This window comes from Hypanus sabinus, chromosome 10 (assembly GCF_030144855.1).
Source record: "Hypanus sabinus isolate sHypSab1 chromosome 10, sHypSab1.hap1, whole genome shotgun sequence".
Taxonomy (NCBI): Eukaryota; Metazoa; Chordata; class Chondrichthyes; order Myliobatiformes; family Dasyatidae; genus Hypanus; species Hypanus sabinus.
In genome coordinates, this window is record NC_082715.1 from 164751124 (window position 1) to 164770155 (window position 19032).

Genomic DNA, 19032 nt, shown 5'->3' on the forward strand with positions numbered 1-19032 from the left:
CAATTAAGGGGTTCGGTTCTAGGTGCTGATTCAGAATATACGATAACGTAGTGAAGACATCTTTCCAAAACTTCTCAAAGCTAGGACAGAACCAGTACATATGAATGAGCGAGGCCTCGCCCCTCTTGCATTTATCTCAAAGCGGACTAATGTTAGGGTAGAATCGAGAGAGTTTAGATTTAGACATATGGGCTCTATGAACAATCTTAAACTGCAAAAGGCAATGGCGAGGACAAAGAGAGGTTGAATTAACCGATTTGAGAATCGAGTCCCATCAGATAAGGAAATATTTAACTCCTGCTCCCAAGCCATTTTAATTTTATCCACAGGGGCCCGTCGTAAGGCTGCTAACTTATCTTGAATAATTGATATTAAACCTTTACCTAGTGGATTAATGGAAAGAAATAAGTCTATAACATTTTTCGCAGGCATTTTAGGAAAGTTAGGAATTAAAGGAGCAATAAAGTGTCTAATTTGGAGATATCTGAAAAAAAACGAGCATTGGGCAGATTGAACTGAACAGAGAGCTGCTGAAAAGAAGCGAAGCGATTGTCAATGATAAGATCTTCAAAATGCCTAATGCCCTTCCTGTACCGAACTTGGAATGCTGAATCGTACGTAGTAGGTAGAAAACGGTGATTATGTACGACAGGACTGGAAACGGAAAAACCATGGAAACCAGAGCATTTCCTAAACTGAGCCCATATACGCAAAGTGTGTCTAACAAGAGGATTAGCTATTAATCTGGACAGACTACAAGGGAGTGCAGAGCCAAGAAGTGCAGAGATAGATAGTTCTTGAGTGGAGCTCAACTCCATTGTCACCCAGTTAGGGCACTCGGGTTGGCCATGGAAAAAAGACCAGAAGGTAGCACAGCGTATAATAGATGCCCAATAATATAAATGAAAGTTAGGTAAAGCCATGCCACCTTCTTTTTTAGGTTTTTGGAGATGGATTTTACTAATTCTAGAGCGCTTATTCTTCCACAGATATGACAAAATAATAGAGTCTAAGGAGTCAAAAAAAGATTTAGGAATAAAAATTGGGATAGATTGAAATAAGTATAAAAATTTGTCGAGAACATCCATTGTAACAACATTAATACGACCTACCAAAGACATAGATAGAGGTGACCATTGTACCAGACTCTGTTTTATAGTATATGAAAGATTGGCAAAGTTTTCACGAAAGAGATCTTTAAACTTCCTTGTGACTGTAATTCCAATATAAGTAAATTGATTATGGACTACTTTAAAACGGAGATCACGAAATGTTAATTCTTGTGCTTCTTTACTAATTGGGAAAAGTTTACCTTTATGTAAATTAAGTTTATAGCCAGAGATCTGGCTAAACTGGTCAAGAAGTGAAAACATTGGAGGTAAGGATGTAGACGCATTTGAGAGAAAAAGTAATAAATCATCAGCATAAAGAGAAACTTTATGCAAACACCCCCTCTCCAAATCCAGGTCAATTCAGGACAATTTCGAATTGCTATCGCCAAAGGATCTATAGCCAAATCAAAGAGAAAGGGACTTAAGGGGCATCCCTGACGGGTGCCACGTTTGAGATTAAATACCTGGGATTTCTGAAAATTAGTTAAAACAGAAGCAGCAGGACACAGGTACAGAAATTTGATCCAAGAGATGAAACTTTGACCGAGGTCAAATTTTTCTAAGACTGCAAAAAGGTAGTTCCACTCCATACGATCAAATGCTTTCTCCGCATCGAGGGAAATAACACATTCAGAAATCCCAGTTGGGGGTGAATATGAAATATTAAATAAACGCCGAATGTTAAAAAAAAGGGAGACGGTTTTTAATGAAACCTGATTGGTCATTAGAGATAATAGAGGGAATACGGGTTCTAATCTATAAGCCAAAACTTTAGCTAAAATCTTTACATCAACATTGAGCAAAGAAATCGGCCTATACGAGGAACACTCTGTTGGGTCTTTACCCTTTTTTAATAGGATAATAATAGATGCCTCTTCAAAAGAGGATGGCAGTTTGCCGTAATTAAACGAGTCAGATAATACTGAAAGTAACTGAGGAGAAGGAAGTGAAGAGAATGTTTTATAATATTCTACAGGGAACCCAGCAGATCCAGGAGATTTCCCTAAGGACAGTGCAGAAATTGCAAATGATATTTCTTCTGATGATATCGGCGGATTAAGTTTGGCTTTCAAATCAGATGAAAGTGAAGGAATATTCAGATTATTTAAAAAATGATCAACAGAGATATTGTCATTCAAAGATTCAGAGGAATAACGCCGAGAATAAAAAATTTTAAATGCATCATTAATTCCCAAATGATCCGATGTAAAGTCTCCGTTCTCCTTCCGGAACTTTGTAATATGTTGTTTGGCTGTGGAGCGCCTCAGCTGATTGGCTAGAAATTTACCAGACTTATCACCATGAATGTAAAAGAGACTCTTGCTTTCGAGAAGTTGGCGTTCGACAGGTTGAGTAGACAGAAGATTAAATTTAGTTTGGTGTTCTACACGCTTCTTGTATAGATCAGGGTTCTTAGTTTGAGTATACAGTTGATCCAATTCTTTAATCTGTTTAATGAGGTCTAATCGGTCTGCACAGGATCTTCTGTTGAGATTTGCTGTGTAAGAGATTATTTGACCCCTCAGATATGCTTTCATGTCATCCCAGACAATCTGGGATGGCACTTCAGGTGATGTATTAGTGTTAAAATAAAAGGTTATCTGATCCTTAATAAATCTTAGAAAATCATCATCCGATAATAAAGTTGAATGAAACCGCCAGTGTTTATTCCTCTCAGGGAGACCAGGAAAGTTTAAAGAGAGAATATTTGGGGCATGGTCAGAAATCAATATACTCTGATACTCACAAGAGTAGGCAAATGGAAAAAGTTGGTTATCGTGTAAGAAATAGTCAATTCTAGTGAAGGTATGGTGAACATGTGAAAAAATGAATAATCTCTCTCAGTAGGATGAAGGAAATGCCATATATCAGAGATACCAAATTAGAGAGAAACGATTGGATAGCTAAGGCAGATTTAGTAAGTGATCTGGTAACAGAGGACGATCGATCCAGATTAGGATCTAACCAACAGTTGAAGTCACCACCCAGTATAAGAGAGTATGAGTTTAAGTCTGGTAGTGAGGAAACAAAACGTTCAAAAAAGTTAACATCATCAAAGTTGGGGGCATACATGTTTGCTGGCACAACTTTAGTGTTATGTAGTTTACCAGAAACAATAATAAAACGGCGATTTGTATCAGATATTTTATTATGGAGTTCAAACGGAATATTTGAGTTAATAAGAATGGAGACTCCGCTAGCTTTAGCGGCAAAGGATGAATGAAAATGCTGACTCGCCCACTTTGACAGAAGCCGGAAGTTATCAAAACAACGAATATGAGTTTCTTGAAAGAAAGCAATGTCAGCTTTGAGTTGCTTAATATGTGAGAATACCATCCTCCTTTTAACAGGGTGATACAATCCCTTTACATTCCAGCTCACGAATTTAAGTGCAGTAGCCATTATCAATTACTAATGCATAAAAGGCAGCAGGCATATAAAAAGTCAAGCAATACAATAGCAGTCTGGGTGCAGAAATATAAACATAGATTCGTAAAATCAAAACATAAACATGTCCTGAGCAATAAAGAAAAACAATAAATACAGTGAATGATGTTTTGAACTGGAAAACCCACCCCATGCACACAACCCAAAACTAGATGGCTACCAAAAACAGTAACTAGCTCTACCAAAAAAAAAAAACAAATATAACTTCCAGATCTGTGTCATTAACAGCAGTTCCGTATAAATATTATAGCAAATAGTAACTAGTTTATGCACTAGAAAACATAACTAAAAATTGGAACATCTTCTGCAGAAATATAAAACTTAATACAGAGAAAATCGGAAGAAAACCAAAACTAACCTACCCGCGAAAAATTATGGAAGAATAAAGGAAGAAAAAGGGGACAAAAGGAAGAAAAAAAAGAGGAAGGGGAAAATTATAGATTCAGGATGAGTACTTATCAACCATTTACAGAGAGGAAAAAAAACCCAAAAATTAAGAAAAAGTGGAAAAAAATAATAAATAAACAAGAATAATAAAAAATAATCAGCACTTAAACTGTGAACCAACAAACAGGGAGACCAATAAAGATTCCAAACCTCCAAAACAAGTTAGAGTCAATTGTAGAAATCTATAGATAGTTATACAAGAATAAGATAGATTATACAAGTACTGTTTAACGACCACAGGGAAACATTAAGCACAGAATGTCTACTTAAAAAAAAAGAAACACCAAATCCAGGGAGAGATTGTCAACAGCCCTTAGAGTTTCAGTAAATAATGACTGAGTGATTCAAGTGAAGTCTGAGTCCGGAAAGAGTACTTTTACTACGAGAAGTACTTATCCACCATTTTAGGATGACCGATTGGGTTCCGAAGATGGCTGGATAGCCGGAAGACTTATAGCAAATGCCTCAGCCTCCTTCACTGACTTAAACCACTTGTATTTTCCAGTACCAAGCGTGATTCGTAAAACGGCAGGATTGCGAAGCGAGGGTCTAAAACCACGATCAAAAAGCGTTTTCATTACGCCTTTAAACTCAGCGCGCATCTTTAAGATCTGAGGTGCAAAATCCTCCACAAAGCGAATGGCTGTGTTTTGGAAAGTAAAAGTACCTCTGCGACGTGTCTCCATAAACAGACGGTGTTTTACCTGGTATTGATGAAAGCACAAAATTACCGGTCGCGGGCGTGAGCCCAGAATTCCGGGGGAAACGTAGATCCTGTGTGACCTTTCGATCTCTGCGGGTTCGGAACCAAATCTTTCCCGAATATCTCACAGAGAAACTCGGCGAAACACTTCACGGTTGATCCCTGTTCGGTGGCCTCTGGCAACCCAAGGATTCGAAGGTTACAGCGTCTGCTCCGATTTTCGAAATCCACCTTTTTGGAAAGGAGTTTATTATTTTTTTTTCTTCTATGCTGGAACAGAGAGTCTCCAAGTGTCGAACACGACTTTCTAAATCTTCAGAAGTCGAATCAATACGAGAAAAGTGTTCAGCATGTTCGTCCACTCTATCGTTGATCCGATCCAATTTGGCTTCCAGCTGTTTGAAAGCGGTTCTAAATTCTTTTAAAATATCGTCTCGATGCTGTTCCCGCGCAGCGAGGGTCTCAGAAGACAGAGCAGCAACTTCCTTTCTCCCGGTTTTAGAACTCTTGTTGGACATAGTAAGTTAGATGTGTTCACAGGCAAGTGAAAGAAACCAAATAAAGTTCCTAACTAAGGTTTAGAAAATGGAGTCATTTAGTGCAAAGATAGCGAAAATAACGAAACAAAAGTTCGAAGCAGCTAAGCAGTCGCCATCTTACCGGAAGTCCGAGATTTCTCAGTTTTGCGGTGCCAGTGCTGTCTTCTCCTGGACCAACACGTACTGGCCGAACCTAAGGGTGACAATTGCGTGGGCACGACCGGGATTCGTTCCGTTAGAAGCTGTGTGATTGCCCTGAGCATTGAACCAGTGGGTAGGGTGTTTAAATCTGTGCAGTTATGGGTACAAACGGGGTGAAGCGCTGTTGTGCCTTCATCGGGTTACCAGCAACGAATGCGTGCGTGTTGAGTGGGGTGGATATTCGTAACCTGGATGAACTGTTAATTCGATTTTGAGTCCAGATAAAGCTGTTAAAGCTGTTAGTCCTAGCGTTGACTTCCTAGCGCGAAGATTTGATAACATGGCGGGCTCAGACCATGTTTTAATTCAGACTAGCTCTAACATAACGGTAGTTGGTCTGCCAGCGTCTATCGGTGACCCAGGCAAGGCAGGGCCATGGCCTGACCATACTGTCAGAGAGGAGTGGAATGTAGCGGAGCGGGCTGAGTCAGGAGCCGACTTTACCGTAGCTCGGGGCGGAAACTTCAAAGATAGGGTTCTAACCTTATAGGAGTGAGGGGACATAGTGGTCGGGTTTGGAATGTCTAAATAAGCGCCGTCCCCCAGTGCAGAGTGAATCTTCTGAGTTGGCATCAGCCCGTACCTCACTGTCGAGTAAGTGGCTCAGTGCACACGCAGAGGTACCCCACCCAGAGCAAAGGGTATTCTCTGGAACAACGCCCAATCACGAGAGGAAAGAGGAGCATGAGACGTGGGCGGGGCGGACGTGGTGAGAGCTGTGAAAACCTTGCAATGCTCAGCTAGCCTTGACGAGTGTCTGGGCGCATTGGAGAGCGCTGTTGGTACGACAGGGCACCTTCTGAAGCTCATAGCGGGTTTCAGAACATGCGTTAGTGGTCAATAGCAACGTGATATTCGATTGTGCAAAAACAAAACCGACCCCCGATATATAGCAAGCGAATAATGGATAAAATGTGCAGGCTGGTTGCAAAAGCAGAACCAGACGTGTGATTATTCACGGAACGATCGTTCAGGAAAATATGAAATCACGCAAGCGGGATGTTGGAGTGTCACTCTACATACACACGCAGGGGAAGATAATTATTTATGCAGTCATAAGCAATAAGCAGCAGGTCACTCAGTCGATATGACCTGATGTTCAGGGGTTGGGCCGTGGAGAGAATTTAATTCATCGACAGTGGTAATATCTCAATTTAAACGATAAATATAAGCTTGATCAAGAATTATAATAGGTACTCGGGATTATCCTTGCCTCAGTAAAATAGTCACACTTGCATATTACTGAGTCTTCTTAGAAACTGGATTGCCAAGTACTTAGAGAAACATAATTAGGAATAGCCACGTGGCTTTGTAACAGGCCGTACCTCACGCGGCTGCTGTAAGAAGTGGAAAGCAAAGTATTGCAACGGGAAAACTACGGCTGTGGTTCTGACAACAACCGCCGTTCTGCTCTATTCTACAAAAACGCTTCTTCATATATCAGCCTATGAAATTAATTGACAATATACCCTGGGACTGCATTCGAAACCCGGACTTATATACGAACCGCCGGTGGATGGGATATACAGTGGCATGCAAAAGTTTTGATACCCCTGGTCAAAATTTCTGTTACTGTGAATAGTTAAGTGAGTAGAAGATGAAATGATCTCCAAAAGTCATAAAGTTAAAGATTAAACATTCCTTTCAACATTTTAAGCAAAATTAGGGTATCATTTTTTGCTTTGTACAACTTTACAGTGAAAAAAAAAGGAAAGGAGCACCATTCACATGTTTGGGCAGCCCAAGAGATTTGAGCTCTCAGATAACTTTTACAAAGGGTTCAGACCTTAATTAGTTTGCTAGGGCTATGGCTTGTTCATAATCATCGTTAGGAATGGCCGGCTGATGCAAAATTTAAAGCTTTATAAATAGCCTGGCTCCTCAAATCTTCTCCCAACAATCAGCAGCCATGGGCTCCTCTAAGCAGCTGCCTTGCACCCTGGAAATGAAAATAACTGATGCACACAAAGCATAAGAAGGCTATAAGATGACAGAAAAGCGTTTTCAGGTAGCTGTTTCTTCAGTTCGCAATGTAATTAAGAAATGGCAGTTAACAGGAAAAGCTGATGGCTGGAAGACCAAGAAAACTTTCCGAGAGAACTGCTCGTAGGATTGCTAGAAAGGCAAATCAAAATCCCCGTTTGACTGCAAAAGACCTTCAGGAAGATTTAGCAGACTTTGCGTAGTGGTGCACTGTTCTACCGTGCAGCGACACCTGCACAAATATGACCTTTCGATGATGATAAAGCTGTGGACGTTCAAAACCAAAGCGGCAAAACGGCATCTCATTTGTCAAGCAACACACACAAAATGCTGGTGGGGCACAGCAGGCCAGGCAGCATCTACAGGGAAATCTGCGGATGCTGGAAATTCAAACAACAACACACACAAAATGCCGGCGGAGCACAGCAGGCCAGGCAGCACTGTAGACGTTTCGGGCCGAGACCCTTCGTCAGCGTCCATCCAATTTATTTTGAATTAGGCTGCCGTTCAGTACTGCTGATCTATTATCACTTTTCATGTTGTAAATCTACTGCCTGCACAGTTCTGTGTCATTCTCAGAACTTTAAGATTATTCATCAACAGCGTGCAGGTTAATACCGTTTTCTTGAAATTGTATCTTGATATTTTTTCTTTTTCTCTTCTTTGTTCCGTCAATCTATTTTTTTTCGCTGCCCGACATACCCCTTGTATGTGTCCTACTTCGTTATATTTTCTGCAATTTTAGCATTTGCTAAGAGGGGACTCCTGCCATAACGGGAACGCAATTAGTTTGGCCAGGCGGGTTCCTGTTTCGAATCTGAAATTTAATTCATGCTCAATTTCATTCCTGGCTGAAACTCAATTGCATCTCTATGTTTCCATCCACAGATGTACTCGTTACCTGCCCACCTTCCTCATTTCCTCCTCTGTCTTCACTTTCTTCCATTCTGTCCTGTTCTATTAGATTCCCTCTTCTCCATACTTTTAACTCCTTTATTAATCAACTTTCCAACTATTTACTTCACCACCAACCCCCCTCCCCCCCATTTCTGGGTCTCATTTATAAGATGCCACCTTGTGATTCTTCCTCACTGCCCCACCTTATTTCTCTGACGTCTGCTTTTTTTTTTAGTTTTTGATTGTTTACTAATTTCAGTGGAACCTGATCCGCCTGCTGACTTCCTCCAGCATTTCTGCCTGTTGCGTTAGATGTGTCTGCCATATGTACTTGGGAAAGTTGTCTTAATCTGTACGTAAAAGTCACGACGAATGAATGTGCGACACTTGGACTGCTATAAGGGAATAGGAACTGGGCAGGGGATAGAGGATTGCGTAGGTGAACACATTTCATCTAGTGCTCTTGATGGCACTTGTTTCAAAGTACAAGTTGAGCCTGGTCCGATGGGTTGAGCTTCTAAATTGGAGAAATACTACATTTGACATCAGAAATGACCCTGCAATGTGTGTTGGAGCAGTCTATTTTCTGGCAAAGATATTCTTAGTAAGTGAATGGCTTTGAAAAAAGAAATTTGGCGAGCAGAATGCTTGCATGTTCCTTTCAGAATGAAAGATAACGGGTTTAGGGAACATTGGACTCGAGAAATACTCAAAATAAAACCGGGCAGTTATATGCTGATGTGCCTGAAATCAATGGTGGGAAAGTTATTGGGAATTATTGAATGGGGCCTGATTTATGAGTATTTACATAGCTATGAACAGTACTGGTCCGTACGTTGTAGGTCGTATCTAATTGATTTATAGCATTTTTCGAGGAAGTTACAGGAATGGTGATGAAGGCAAGGTAGTAGATATTGTTTACTTGGGCTTTCGCCAGGCATTTGGCAAGGTCCCGCTTATGAACTTGGCAAAGAAGTTTCAACTACTCGGCATTGCTGAGGTAGTAAAATAGATTAAAGAGGTAACAAAATGGGAGAAGCCAGAGAGTGATAGCATCATACCTGGACGGCTGTGCGAGGTGGACTGCCGTGGGAATCGGTGTTGGGTTCGCAGTTTACAAACACGAGCAAATTTGCAGATGCTGGAAGTCCAAGGCAACACACACAACACAGTAGAGGAACTGAGCAGATCAGACAGCATCGATGGGCAAGAGAAAACTGCTGACGTTTCGGGCCGAGAACCATCATCAGGACCATTCACTTGAAATCTGAAGGAAGTTATCAAATCGAAACGCCCAATATCTATTATTTTCCATAAAAGCTGACTGACCTGCTGAGTTTCTCCACTATTTTAGACCATAAGGGCATCGTCTGAGGATCAGAATCGATCGACTCTGCTTCGACATTCAATTGTGTCTGAACGTTTTTCCTGTCCCCCGCCTTCACTCCGTAACTTTTGATGCCGTGTTCAATTAAGAAACAATCAAGCTTTCCTTTAAATATACTTAGCGACCTAGACTCCACAATTGCCTGAGGTAAAAATACCACACATTTACCCGTATCTCTGTTTTAAATCGACGTCCTTATGTTCTGAGACTGTATCCTCTTGTCCCAGACTCTGCACCATGTGAATCATCCTTTCCACATCTACTCTGTCTAGGCCTTTCAATATTCGGAAGGTATCAATGAGATCCCCCATTATCCTTCTAATTTCGACCGACTACATACCCAGAGCCATCACACATTCCTGCTATGACAAATCTATCAATCCCTGAATCATCCTTGCGATCTATCTCGAAGTTCCCTCCAACGCCAGCACATACTAACATTGCATTTGACTTCCTCGTCACCGATTCTACCTGCGTTAACGCTTCGGGTGTTCTGCTCAAGGACTCCCAAATCCTTTCCTTCTCAGATTTATGGATGGTTATTGTAACTATACTCACTATTCTTTCCTCGAACCATTCACCATCTGTAACACACTGCTAGTCATTTGCTTGTGTTGGGCTGGTTTCCTTGTTTGTTTGTCATCCATATCAAGGGTCTGATTAATAATATGGTTAAGTACATCAGCAAATTTGTGGATGATACCAAGATTACTGATTTAGTGAACAGCAGGATAGACTACCAGGGCTTGCAGCGGGACCAGCTAGAAAAATGGGCTGAATGGAATTTAATGTAGTCAAGTGCGATGTGTTGCGCGTCGTTCGTACCACCAAAAATAGGTCTTAAACAGTCGATGCTAGGGCACAGAGGAGTTGGCTGGAAGAAAGGGATTAGGGCCAAAAGTAATTGGATGTGGCGTCTCAGGAAGATAGGGTCGTAAAGAGATTTGTTTTTTGCCATTTTGGACTTCATTAATCAATGCATTGAGTGCAGTACTTCGGACCATATGTTAAAATTGAATCCGACGCTGATTAATCCTAAATTAGAACATTGTATCCAATTTTGATCACCTACATACAGGAAAGATATAAATAAGATTAAAATAGTGCAGATATGATTTACAAGGATCTTGCTGGGCCATGAGAGGGTTGAATAGGATAGAACTTTATTGTCTCAAACGTAGAAGACTATCGGAAATTTGATTGTGGTTTGCCAAATTATAAGATTATATATCGGGTAAACACAGGCAGGTTTTTGTTCCCACCGAGCTTGCATGAGAGTACAATTGGAGTTTATCTTTTAAGGGAAACATGAGAATGTCTAATTCATTCACTGGGTGGTGAGAATGTGGAAGAACATGTGGTAGATACAATTGGATTTCAAAGTATATGAGAAGGTTGGGTAGCTACATGGATGGGAGGGGCATGGGGGATATGCAGGGGATACATATCGATAGGACTACGCAGATTACTGCTTAAGAACAGACTGGATGGGCCAAAATGATTGATTCTACCTGTTCTATGACTGAAGTAACCTATGTGCAAAAATGCAGTCAAAAAGTTTTTCTGCACGTGCTAATATTGAGCTTGCCATGCACTGCACGGTGGTACGAAACGAAACTGAATGCATACTATCATGTTACACGGAAAAAGTTTGTGCAATTGTCTGGAGTAATACAGCGCAAGGACAACGACAAAGTAAATTCAGAGATCATTCGTTCAACTTTATTTTACAAGGTGTTCTCACCATCAAATCATGAGGGGATTGTTGTTTCCGTTGTGCCTGCTGTCATGAGTTCTCAATTTTATATATCTTTTCCCAATATGAAGGGGGTCATAGGAGAATTACCAGCGTGGGACGAGTCGGTGATTCCGTTGTCAACTCTCCGGAGACAGAGGTAAGGCTTTGCTGAAATTTAGCACTCTGATCACCATCTCCCACACACACCTGAATCACTTGCATATCTCTGGTGTTTATGGTGCTCCGTGATGGTCCTAAGAACTATCCTGGAGCTTTTAATCGACAAAACAACATAATCAATAACCAACACAGATTATTGTTCTGATAAACGTGCTGGATCATTTTACCAGAAGGTAAGTGCTCCCCGACAGCACCAGCAATGTCCATGTCAGTTCAGATCCGTCAGTGTAGAAGTGGTCAAAGAAAACAGTGCTGTTATACTTGAGAGAAGATTCGCAACATCACATTCAGTTTCTGCGACTTAGCAGAAGCGACCAATGTTCCAAGTTTAGACTTATCTCTGTAATATGGAGTAGCGTCATAAACAGTGCGGTCGCGGTAGCAAACCTATGCCAGTACAAAAGAAAATGTCTCGATCTGCAGTGTTGAATTGCTGGCTCCAGCAATTGTGTTTATGTACAGGTGAAAGCCAATAACAATGACAAAATATCCAATCAGCAATGCTACTGCACTGTACTAGGTATAGATCTGTTGACTTCCAATAATGTAGGTTTATGTTCACCAACAATAACGTGAGGCAAAGATAGGTAGAGTGATATTGTGAAACAACTATGGCATGATATTGAGTAACAAATAAAAACCGTTAACAACATAATCGCTCCACAAGTAATGATGTTGGGCTGCGATACGTAGAATGATGGTGTGAAACAATTATGACAGGATATTGATTGAAAAAAGCACGTTAACGACAGAATATCTGTACGGCAAGTATCACAGTGCCTGTGATCGACCCAACCCTGGCACACCTAGATAACAAGGAAACCTATGTCGGAACGTTTATTCTGAATTTCAGTTTGACATTCAACACTATCGTCCCACAAACCTTCTTGAAGACACTCATACCCCTCGGTCTAAACTGCCTGTGTACATCTGGGAGTTGGATTTCTTAACGGAATGACCTCAGATAGCTAGGGTGCACAACCGCACCTGCCTCCACACCATCCGCAAAGCGGAATTAACCATCCACTCAGGTTTGTGGGCAGAGCCCAATGCTGTACACTCTGATCACTTCTGACTGCACGGCTAAATACTCGAGACACCACATCGTTACATTCGCTGATGACACAAAGTGGTGGGGATCATCAGCAGCAACGATGATGGTACGACCTACCCAGAGAAGGTGGAAGAGCACGAGGCCTGCTCCAACAAAAATAACCTATTCTTTAGTAGCAACGTGATGTGGGAGACAATTATCGACTTCGGGAGAACTCGCACCATTCAGTCGTCCCTCTACAGCGCTGCACAGCAGATGAAACGGCAGAAGTTTCAAACATCTGGGAGTGCATATCACACACAATTTCTAAATGTCCCCTAGCAGATCCTGTCAGAACTCTCAGCATCGCTTCTACTTTCTGAGAAGGCTGAACACAACAAGACTTTGCACTGTACGCTCAGTAGAGACCATCCGAACAAACTGCACCGTGGCTGGTAGGAATGTGTTCAGTATGGGTGGCCAGAACAGCCCAAGGCATCACTGGTACTAACCTACCCGCCATCAAGGACATATACTGAAATGCGCCAGAAAAAGATCTTCAAAATCAGGCAGGATCTTGCCCACCCTGCTTGGTCTTTTGCTCCCTTCAAAGAACAGACAACGTAACAACTGCTGCACGGCCATAAGACACAAAAACGGTTGGAATAAATCTGAACAACACTGCACCAAAAAAAACTCCACCATTACGTCATTATTCCCTGTCAGTAACAAGTCGAGCCAAGCGTAATTTTTGGATCTACAGTCAATCAATGACCATAAGCTGTTTAATGTACTTATATTTATTGCGTTTTTACTATTATGGTGTTATTTTGTGTTTATTGCGTTGCATCGGATACGTAGTAACAATTATTTCGTTCTCCTCTGTGCTTAGGTACAGGAAGTTGCATTAAGACTTTTGAATTAAACAATCTTGAACGGCGCGGAAAAGCGATACCGTGGATAGTTGTAGGTTTGCGCAAGATTCGCCATCAGTATCTTCAGGGAATCTGCTGCAGGTCAAAAATACTTTCAGAACGCCAGTGTTCAGCAGTCGGCATTGTCCGTTATAATCCTGGAATTCGCATATTTCCACTGTGGTAGCCGTTAAGATGTTATAGGAAGCAGACTCATCATGCCTGACGGTGCGGTGTATCCATGCCTGCTTCAAACATTGCAGATTGTGCTACTGTCTCGTCATGCCTGACGGCGCGTTGTATCCATGCCTGTATCAGATATGGCAGATTGTGCGACAGGCTCGTCATGCCTGACAGTGCGGTGTATCCAAATCTGCATCAGACATGGCAGATTGTGCGACAGGCTCGTAATGCCTGACGGTGCGATGTATCCATGCCTGCATCAGACATTGCAGAATCTGCGATAGTCTCGTCGTGCCTGGCGGTGCAATGTCTCCCTGCCTGCATCTGCCATGGCAAGAATCGGCGATAGTCTCGTCATGCCTGGTGGTGCGGTGTCTCCATGTCTGAATCAGACATGGCAGATTGTGGGATAGTCTCGTCATGCCTGACGGTGCGATGTATCCATGCCTACATCAGACATGGCAGAATCGGCGATAGTCTCGTCATGCCTTACGGTGCGATGTATCCAGGCCTGCATCAGACATGACAGATTTGGCGATAGTCTCGTCATGCCTGGTGGTGCGATGTATCCATGCCTGCATCAGACATGGCAGATTTGGCGATAGTCTCGTCATGCCTGACGGGTGCGGTGTCTCCATGCCTGCATCAGACATGGCAGATTCGTGGCAGCAGCAGGAACGTAACAGGAACAACATCAGAAACAAAATCGTTATGAGCAAAGGTGAAGCGAAATTCCCACACCTGAAGCCATAGTGACATCTGAGGCAGGTTAGCACAATCTGAAAGTAGGAGCAGATTGCGTTCTTTATGAACAGACCCACCATTAGTCGGGTTTGTTGAGTTAAAGATTATATGTTGGACAAAAGCCATTTCCATCATGAAACTCGAAATGGAAGTCAAAAATGATTTTATTGTCACGTGACCAACTACATAACATTAGATAAATTGCATTCACAAGTAAAACCAAACATTTAAACGTAAACTATATACACTTATACAAGAACGAACGCGATTAGAAGAAAAAGCAACCAAGTCCATGCAACACGCACAAAATTCTGGCGGAGCTCAGCAGACCAGGCAGAATCTACGGAAAAGAGTACAGTCAACGCTTCTTGCCGAGTCTGTCCAGATGAAAGGTCCTGACCCAAACTTCGACTTTCCATAGATGTTGCTTGGCCTGCAGCGTTTTGTGTGCTTTGGATTTGATTTGTTTGGATTTCCAGCATCTGCAGATTTTCTTTTGTGTGAAAAATATCTATGATTGTGAAAACTCGTCACAGTGATTATAATTTTGCTGAGCTGCAGTAATCAGGATGAAGAAAAGCTGACGTCGTTGAATCTGGAGGTGCCGGAGATCATGTTCTTGCATTTACTGAGATTTGTTGAGTCAGGACGGCATCTGTATAATTCTAATTATGGGGAGGTGTGTGCCTGCAATGAACTGTTGATCATTTCAGATTGTTGAAGCAGAAATGCATCACCTGGTTATTGAGAGACTGCAGCTGACACAGATAATTTCAAAATGAATTTTATGCCACGTTTAAAATGTCACTTTTTATAGAGGTAGGCATTATTCCCGGAATTGGAAAGTCGGAACGACTCTGTAACAGACTCGATACTGTATCTTCTTCTCATTGTTTTCCTCCGAGAGGATTCGGTACTGATAATTTGCCTGATACGTGGAATTTACTTTCGCTTTTGGTCTTCCCAACAACCCTACGGATCATTCTGCTGCTTATTGTGTTGACGGATGTCTAGCCTTTGACCCAGTACCTTGACACGATCCCTCTTTCCGGTTCGGGCAGTTCGCTGAATTCAGTTCAACTACTGATAAGAGTAGCGCAGAATTTAACGGAGGTTTGTTTTCTGAATCATTTCAGTTGTAAATATTTAAATATAATTTCACTTTCTGCCTCACAGTGGCGAGGCTGCAGAGCCGAGTGGACTGTAACCAAGGGCTCGTCTTCGGCCAGCCGATTCATATGAACTTTAACACAGTAGACATGCTCGGTGGAGGGCAGCCTTTACAACCCTACGTCATTGCGCATGTCCAGGCTGCTGGGCTTTCTGACCGCCACTCACTTCGCAACTCCAGATTGTAGAGCACCCTTCCCCCCCACCCCCGTGTGAGTCTGAGCACATGAGTGCACTGCACAGATCCCACCTATAATTCAAGGCAGTTTTCAGACTGCAGACCTAAAAGGTTGAATCTCATTCTGCAGGTCCAGGCTGAAGAGCTGCGGTACGCCAAAAGTCTAGTTTCCCTTTTTAGTTTCACCGCTCCTTCAGCAACATAAGGCTGCAAAACGCGTGAATATGGAAATAGCGCTCACTGAGTTCTTCACCTGATGAAATACAGACCCACCGCTATTTCACTGCTACCTGTTCACCTTAAAGAGCAACCTGATACGGTCCAACACAGCAAGCAATCTTTTCCAATTCCAAAATGATTTTTCTCTTCAACTCTCTTTCACGTGTTGTTACCTTGCTTCGATTAAATACAAATTTTACTCGTGGCCTGTTGAAGAGTGCATGAAGAACGCTGAAAAGCTTTCCCCTGATCGAGTGCGGTAAGTTCACTTGTCCCCTGTCTCTGCGATAGGTACCGAAGACAATGTGTGTATATTTGAACATCGCCTCAATATGTTGTGAAATACGTCCGGGGGTCATTGAACTGATGCTGTACGCTGTTTCTTACAGCAAGACTCCTCAGCATGGTTGTTCTGACCAGAGGAAACTGCGGCTTTTCAAGGTGTGTCTCTGACAGTCGCAGCGGACCTACTTTCATGGTCTTCAACATATTATAGCATCCAATCTTCATGAAAGTTCAGACCTGAACCACGCACGCATACGGTGAGAATTTACCTGAAGGCGGTCTGTCTGGAACTGGCCGTGTTTTATACTGTCTGCTTCACGTTTGATCTATCTGTAGCCATCTGTTATCGAGAGACCACTGCAACCATCGTCATAGCAATTGTTCCCATCCTGGATTTTCTCTGCTCTTTGCTCTATATCCTTCCCTATGAACCAGCCAATATAATCAACAGTGTTTCCTTGGGTGTCCGCTTTCATTTCCCATGAAGGTAAAGTGTATGTCAGAGAAATGTCATGAATATAAATATGTGAATTTGTTCTTTGTTGGAATTCGCTTTGAACTACCGGACAGCCAGAGTCTCATAGCGTCCAGTGAAACCAGAGTTTGGTTGCGGGGCAGGAGCTCGGAGCATCAGAGTGATCAAGTGATGGGGAGCAGGAGAAATCTATGATGTGCTTTTCTCTGTATCTGCGAGTTCCTTAATGTTCTGGATGATATCAGCAGCGAGTTACCCTCCAACTGTCTGATTGCTTATTACCGACCAATTTGCAACTCTCCAGGCTACATCGCCACTTTCACCGGACAAATGTTCATGTACTTGATTTCTTGTAGAAACACTCGTATTTAAGCAATTACCAAGTCTAAATTCAGAGTGGAGCTGAAAACCGTGCTGAAGTGCCCCTGAACACACATTTTGATCTTGCGTAAAAAGAACAAAGTGTCGAATAGAACTGTCCCGTGCTTACGAGTTCAGCTGTTTTGGACAGCAATCACCCTGTTACAAGGAACATCGCTGTGAAATGCCTAAGTGGAAATCTTTCTCAAAATGTAACATACATCTTAGTGCAGAAGTTATTGCCGTATTCTACTTAATACTTCAACGCGCATGTAATAGTTCTTTAACGTTTTCACATAATGATGGCAGGCGACACTGTGCAGACACGCTTGGCCGTTGTACTATTCAATGCCATCTGTAAACAACTTCCTCCATCTGCTTAATAACTTAAGTTCTCGATATGCTCAGTAGATGGATCAAACTCAGAACCGCGGGGAAGACTTCACCTAATATGTAGGCCAACTTAGCTCAACGACTTTGCGATCGGCTGTAGAACCGTTACATTGTCGGTCCAAATTCATGGAAGGCCCAGCCTTTGTGGAAAATACTGATGAAGTAAAAGACACTTTTTAAAACGTGCGTGTTCATCTGTTTCCAGCTGACATTTATTTTCTTCTAATGAACGATAAACAGGAAAAATAAAATAAAACTGTACAATACCGTCGTCATTACTTTCACTTATTCAATCTTATTAATGGGACCACCTCAAAGAGAATATTCTTAATCAAACCAAGACCTCAATAAACAAAGCCGTTGGTAGTTTAACAGAAGACCTGATACTGCGAATAATACAACAAGCCAAATGTGCTCTGTCGAGAGCCCCAACCCACGCTCCAGAGGGTCAATTGCTTCGAACTCCCGTTTCAGCTCTGATAATTTACTGCGCCTTCATTCTGGTGTTTCAGCTAAATGGACTAACAATCAACTCTGTCTGTGAGTTTCAAAGCCTCGTGATAATGGATGCTGTTTGTATGATCAACAATAAAATCGAACTATAGACAATAGACAATAGGTGCAGAAGTAGACCATTCGGCCCCTCGAGTCTGCACCGCCATTCTGAGATCATGGCTGACCATTCACTATCAATACCCATTTCCTGCCTTGTCCCCATATCCCTTGATTCCCCTATCCATCAGATATCTATCTAGCTCCTTCTTGAAAGCATCCAGAGAATTGGCCTCCACCTTCTTCCGAGGCAGTGCATTCCACACCTACACAACTCTCTGGGAGAAGAAGCTCTTCTCAACTCTGTTTTAAATAACTGACCTCTTATTCTTAATCCATGCCCTCTGGTGCTGGACTCTCCCAACATCTGGAACATATTTCGTGCCTCAATCCTATCAAATCCTTTAATTATCTTAAACGTTTCAATCAGATCCCCTCTCAATCTGCTCAATTCCAGCGTGTACAAGCCCAATCTCTCCAATCTCTCTGCGTAAGATAGCCCTGGCATCCCAGAAATCAACCTAGTGAATCTACGCTGCACTTCCTCAATTGCCAGAATGTCCTTCCTTAAACCTGGAGACCAAAACTGTACACAATATTCCAGGTGTGGTCTCAGCAGGGCCCTGTACAAATGCAAAAGGACATCTCTGCTCTTGTACTCAATTCCCCTTGTAACAAATGCCAACATTCCATTTGCCCTCTTCACTGCCTGCTGCACTTGCTCATTCACCTTCATTGACTGGTGAACTAGGGCTCCTAGGTCTCTTTGCATTTCTCCCTTACCTAACTCTACACCGTTCAGACAATACTCTGCCCTCTTGTTCCTGCTTCCAAAGTGGATAACTTCACATTTATTCACATTGAATGACATCTGCCAAGTATCTGCCCACT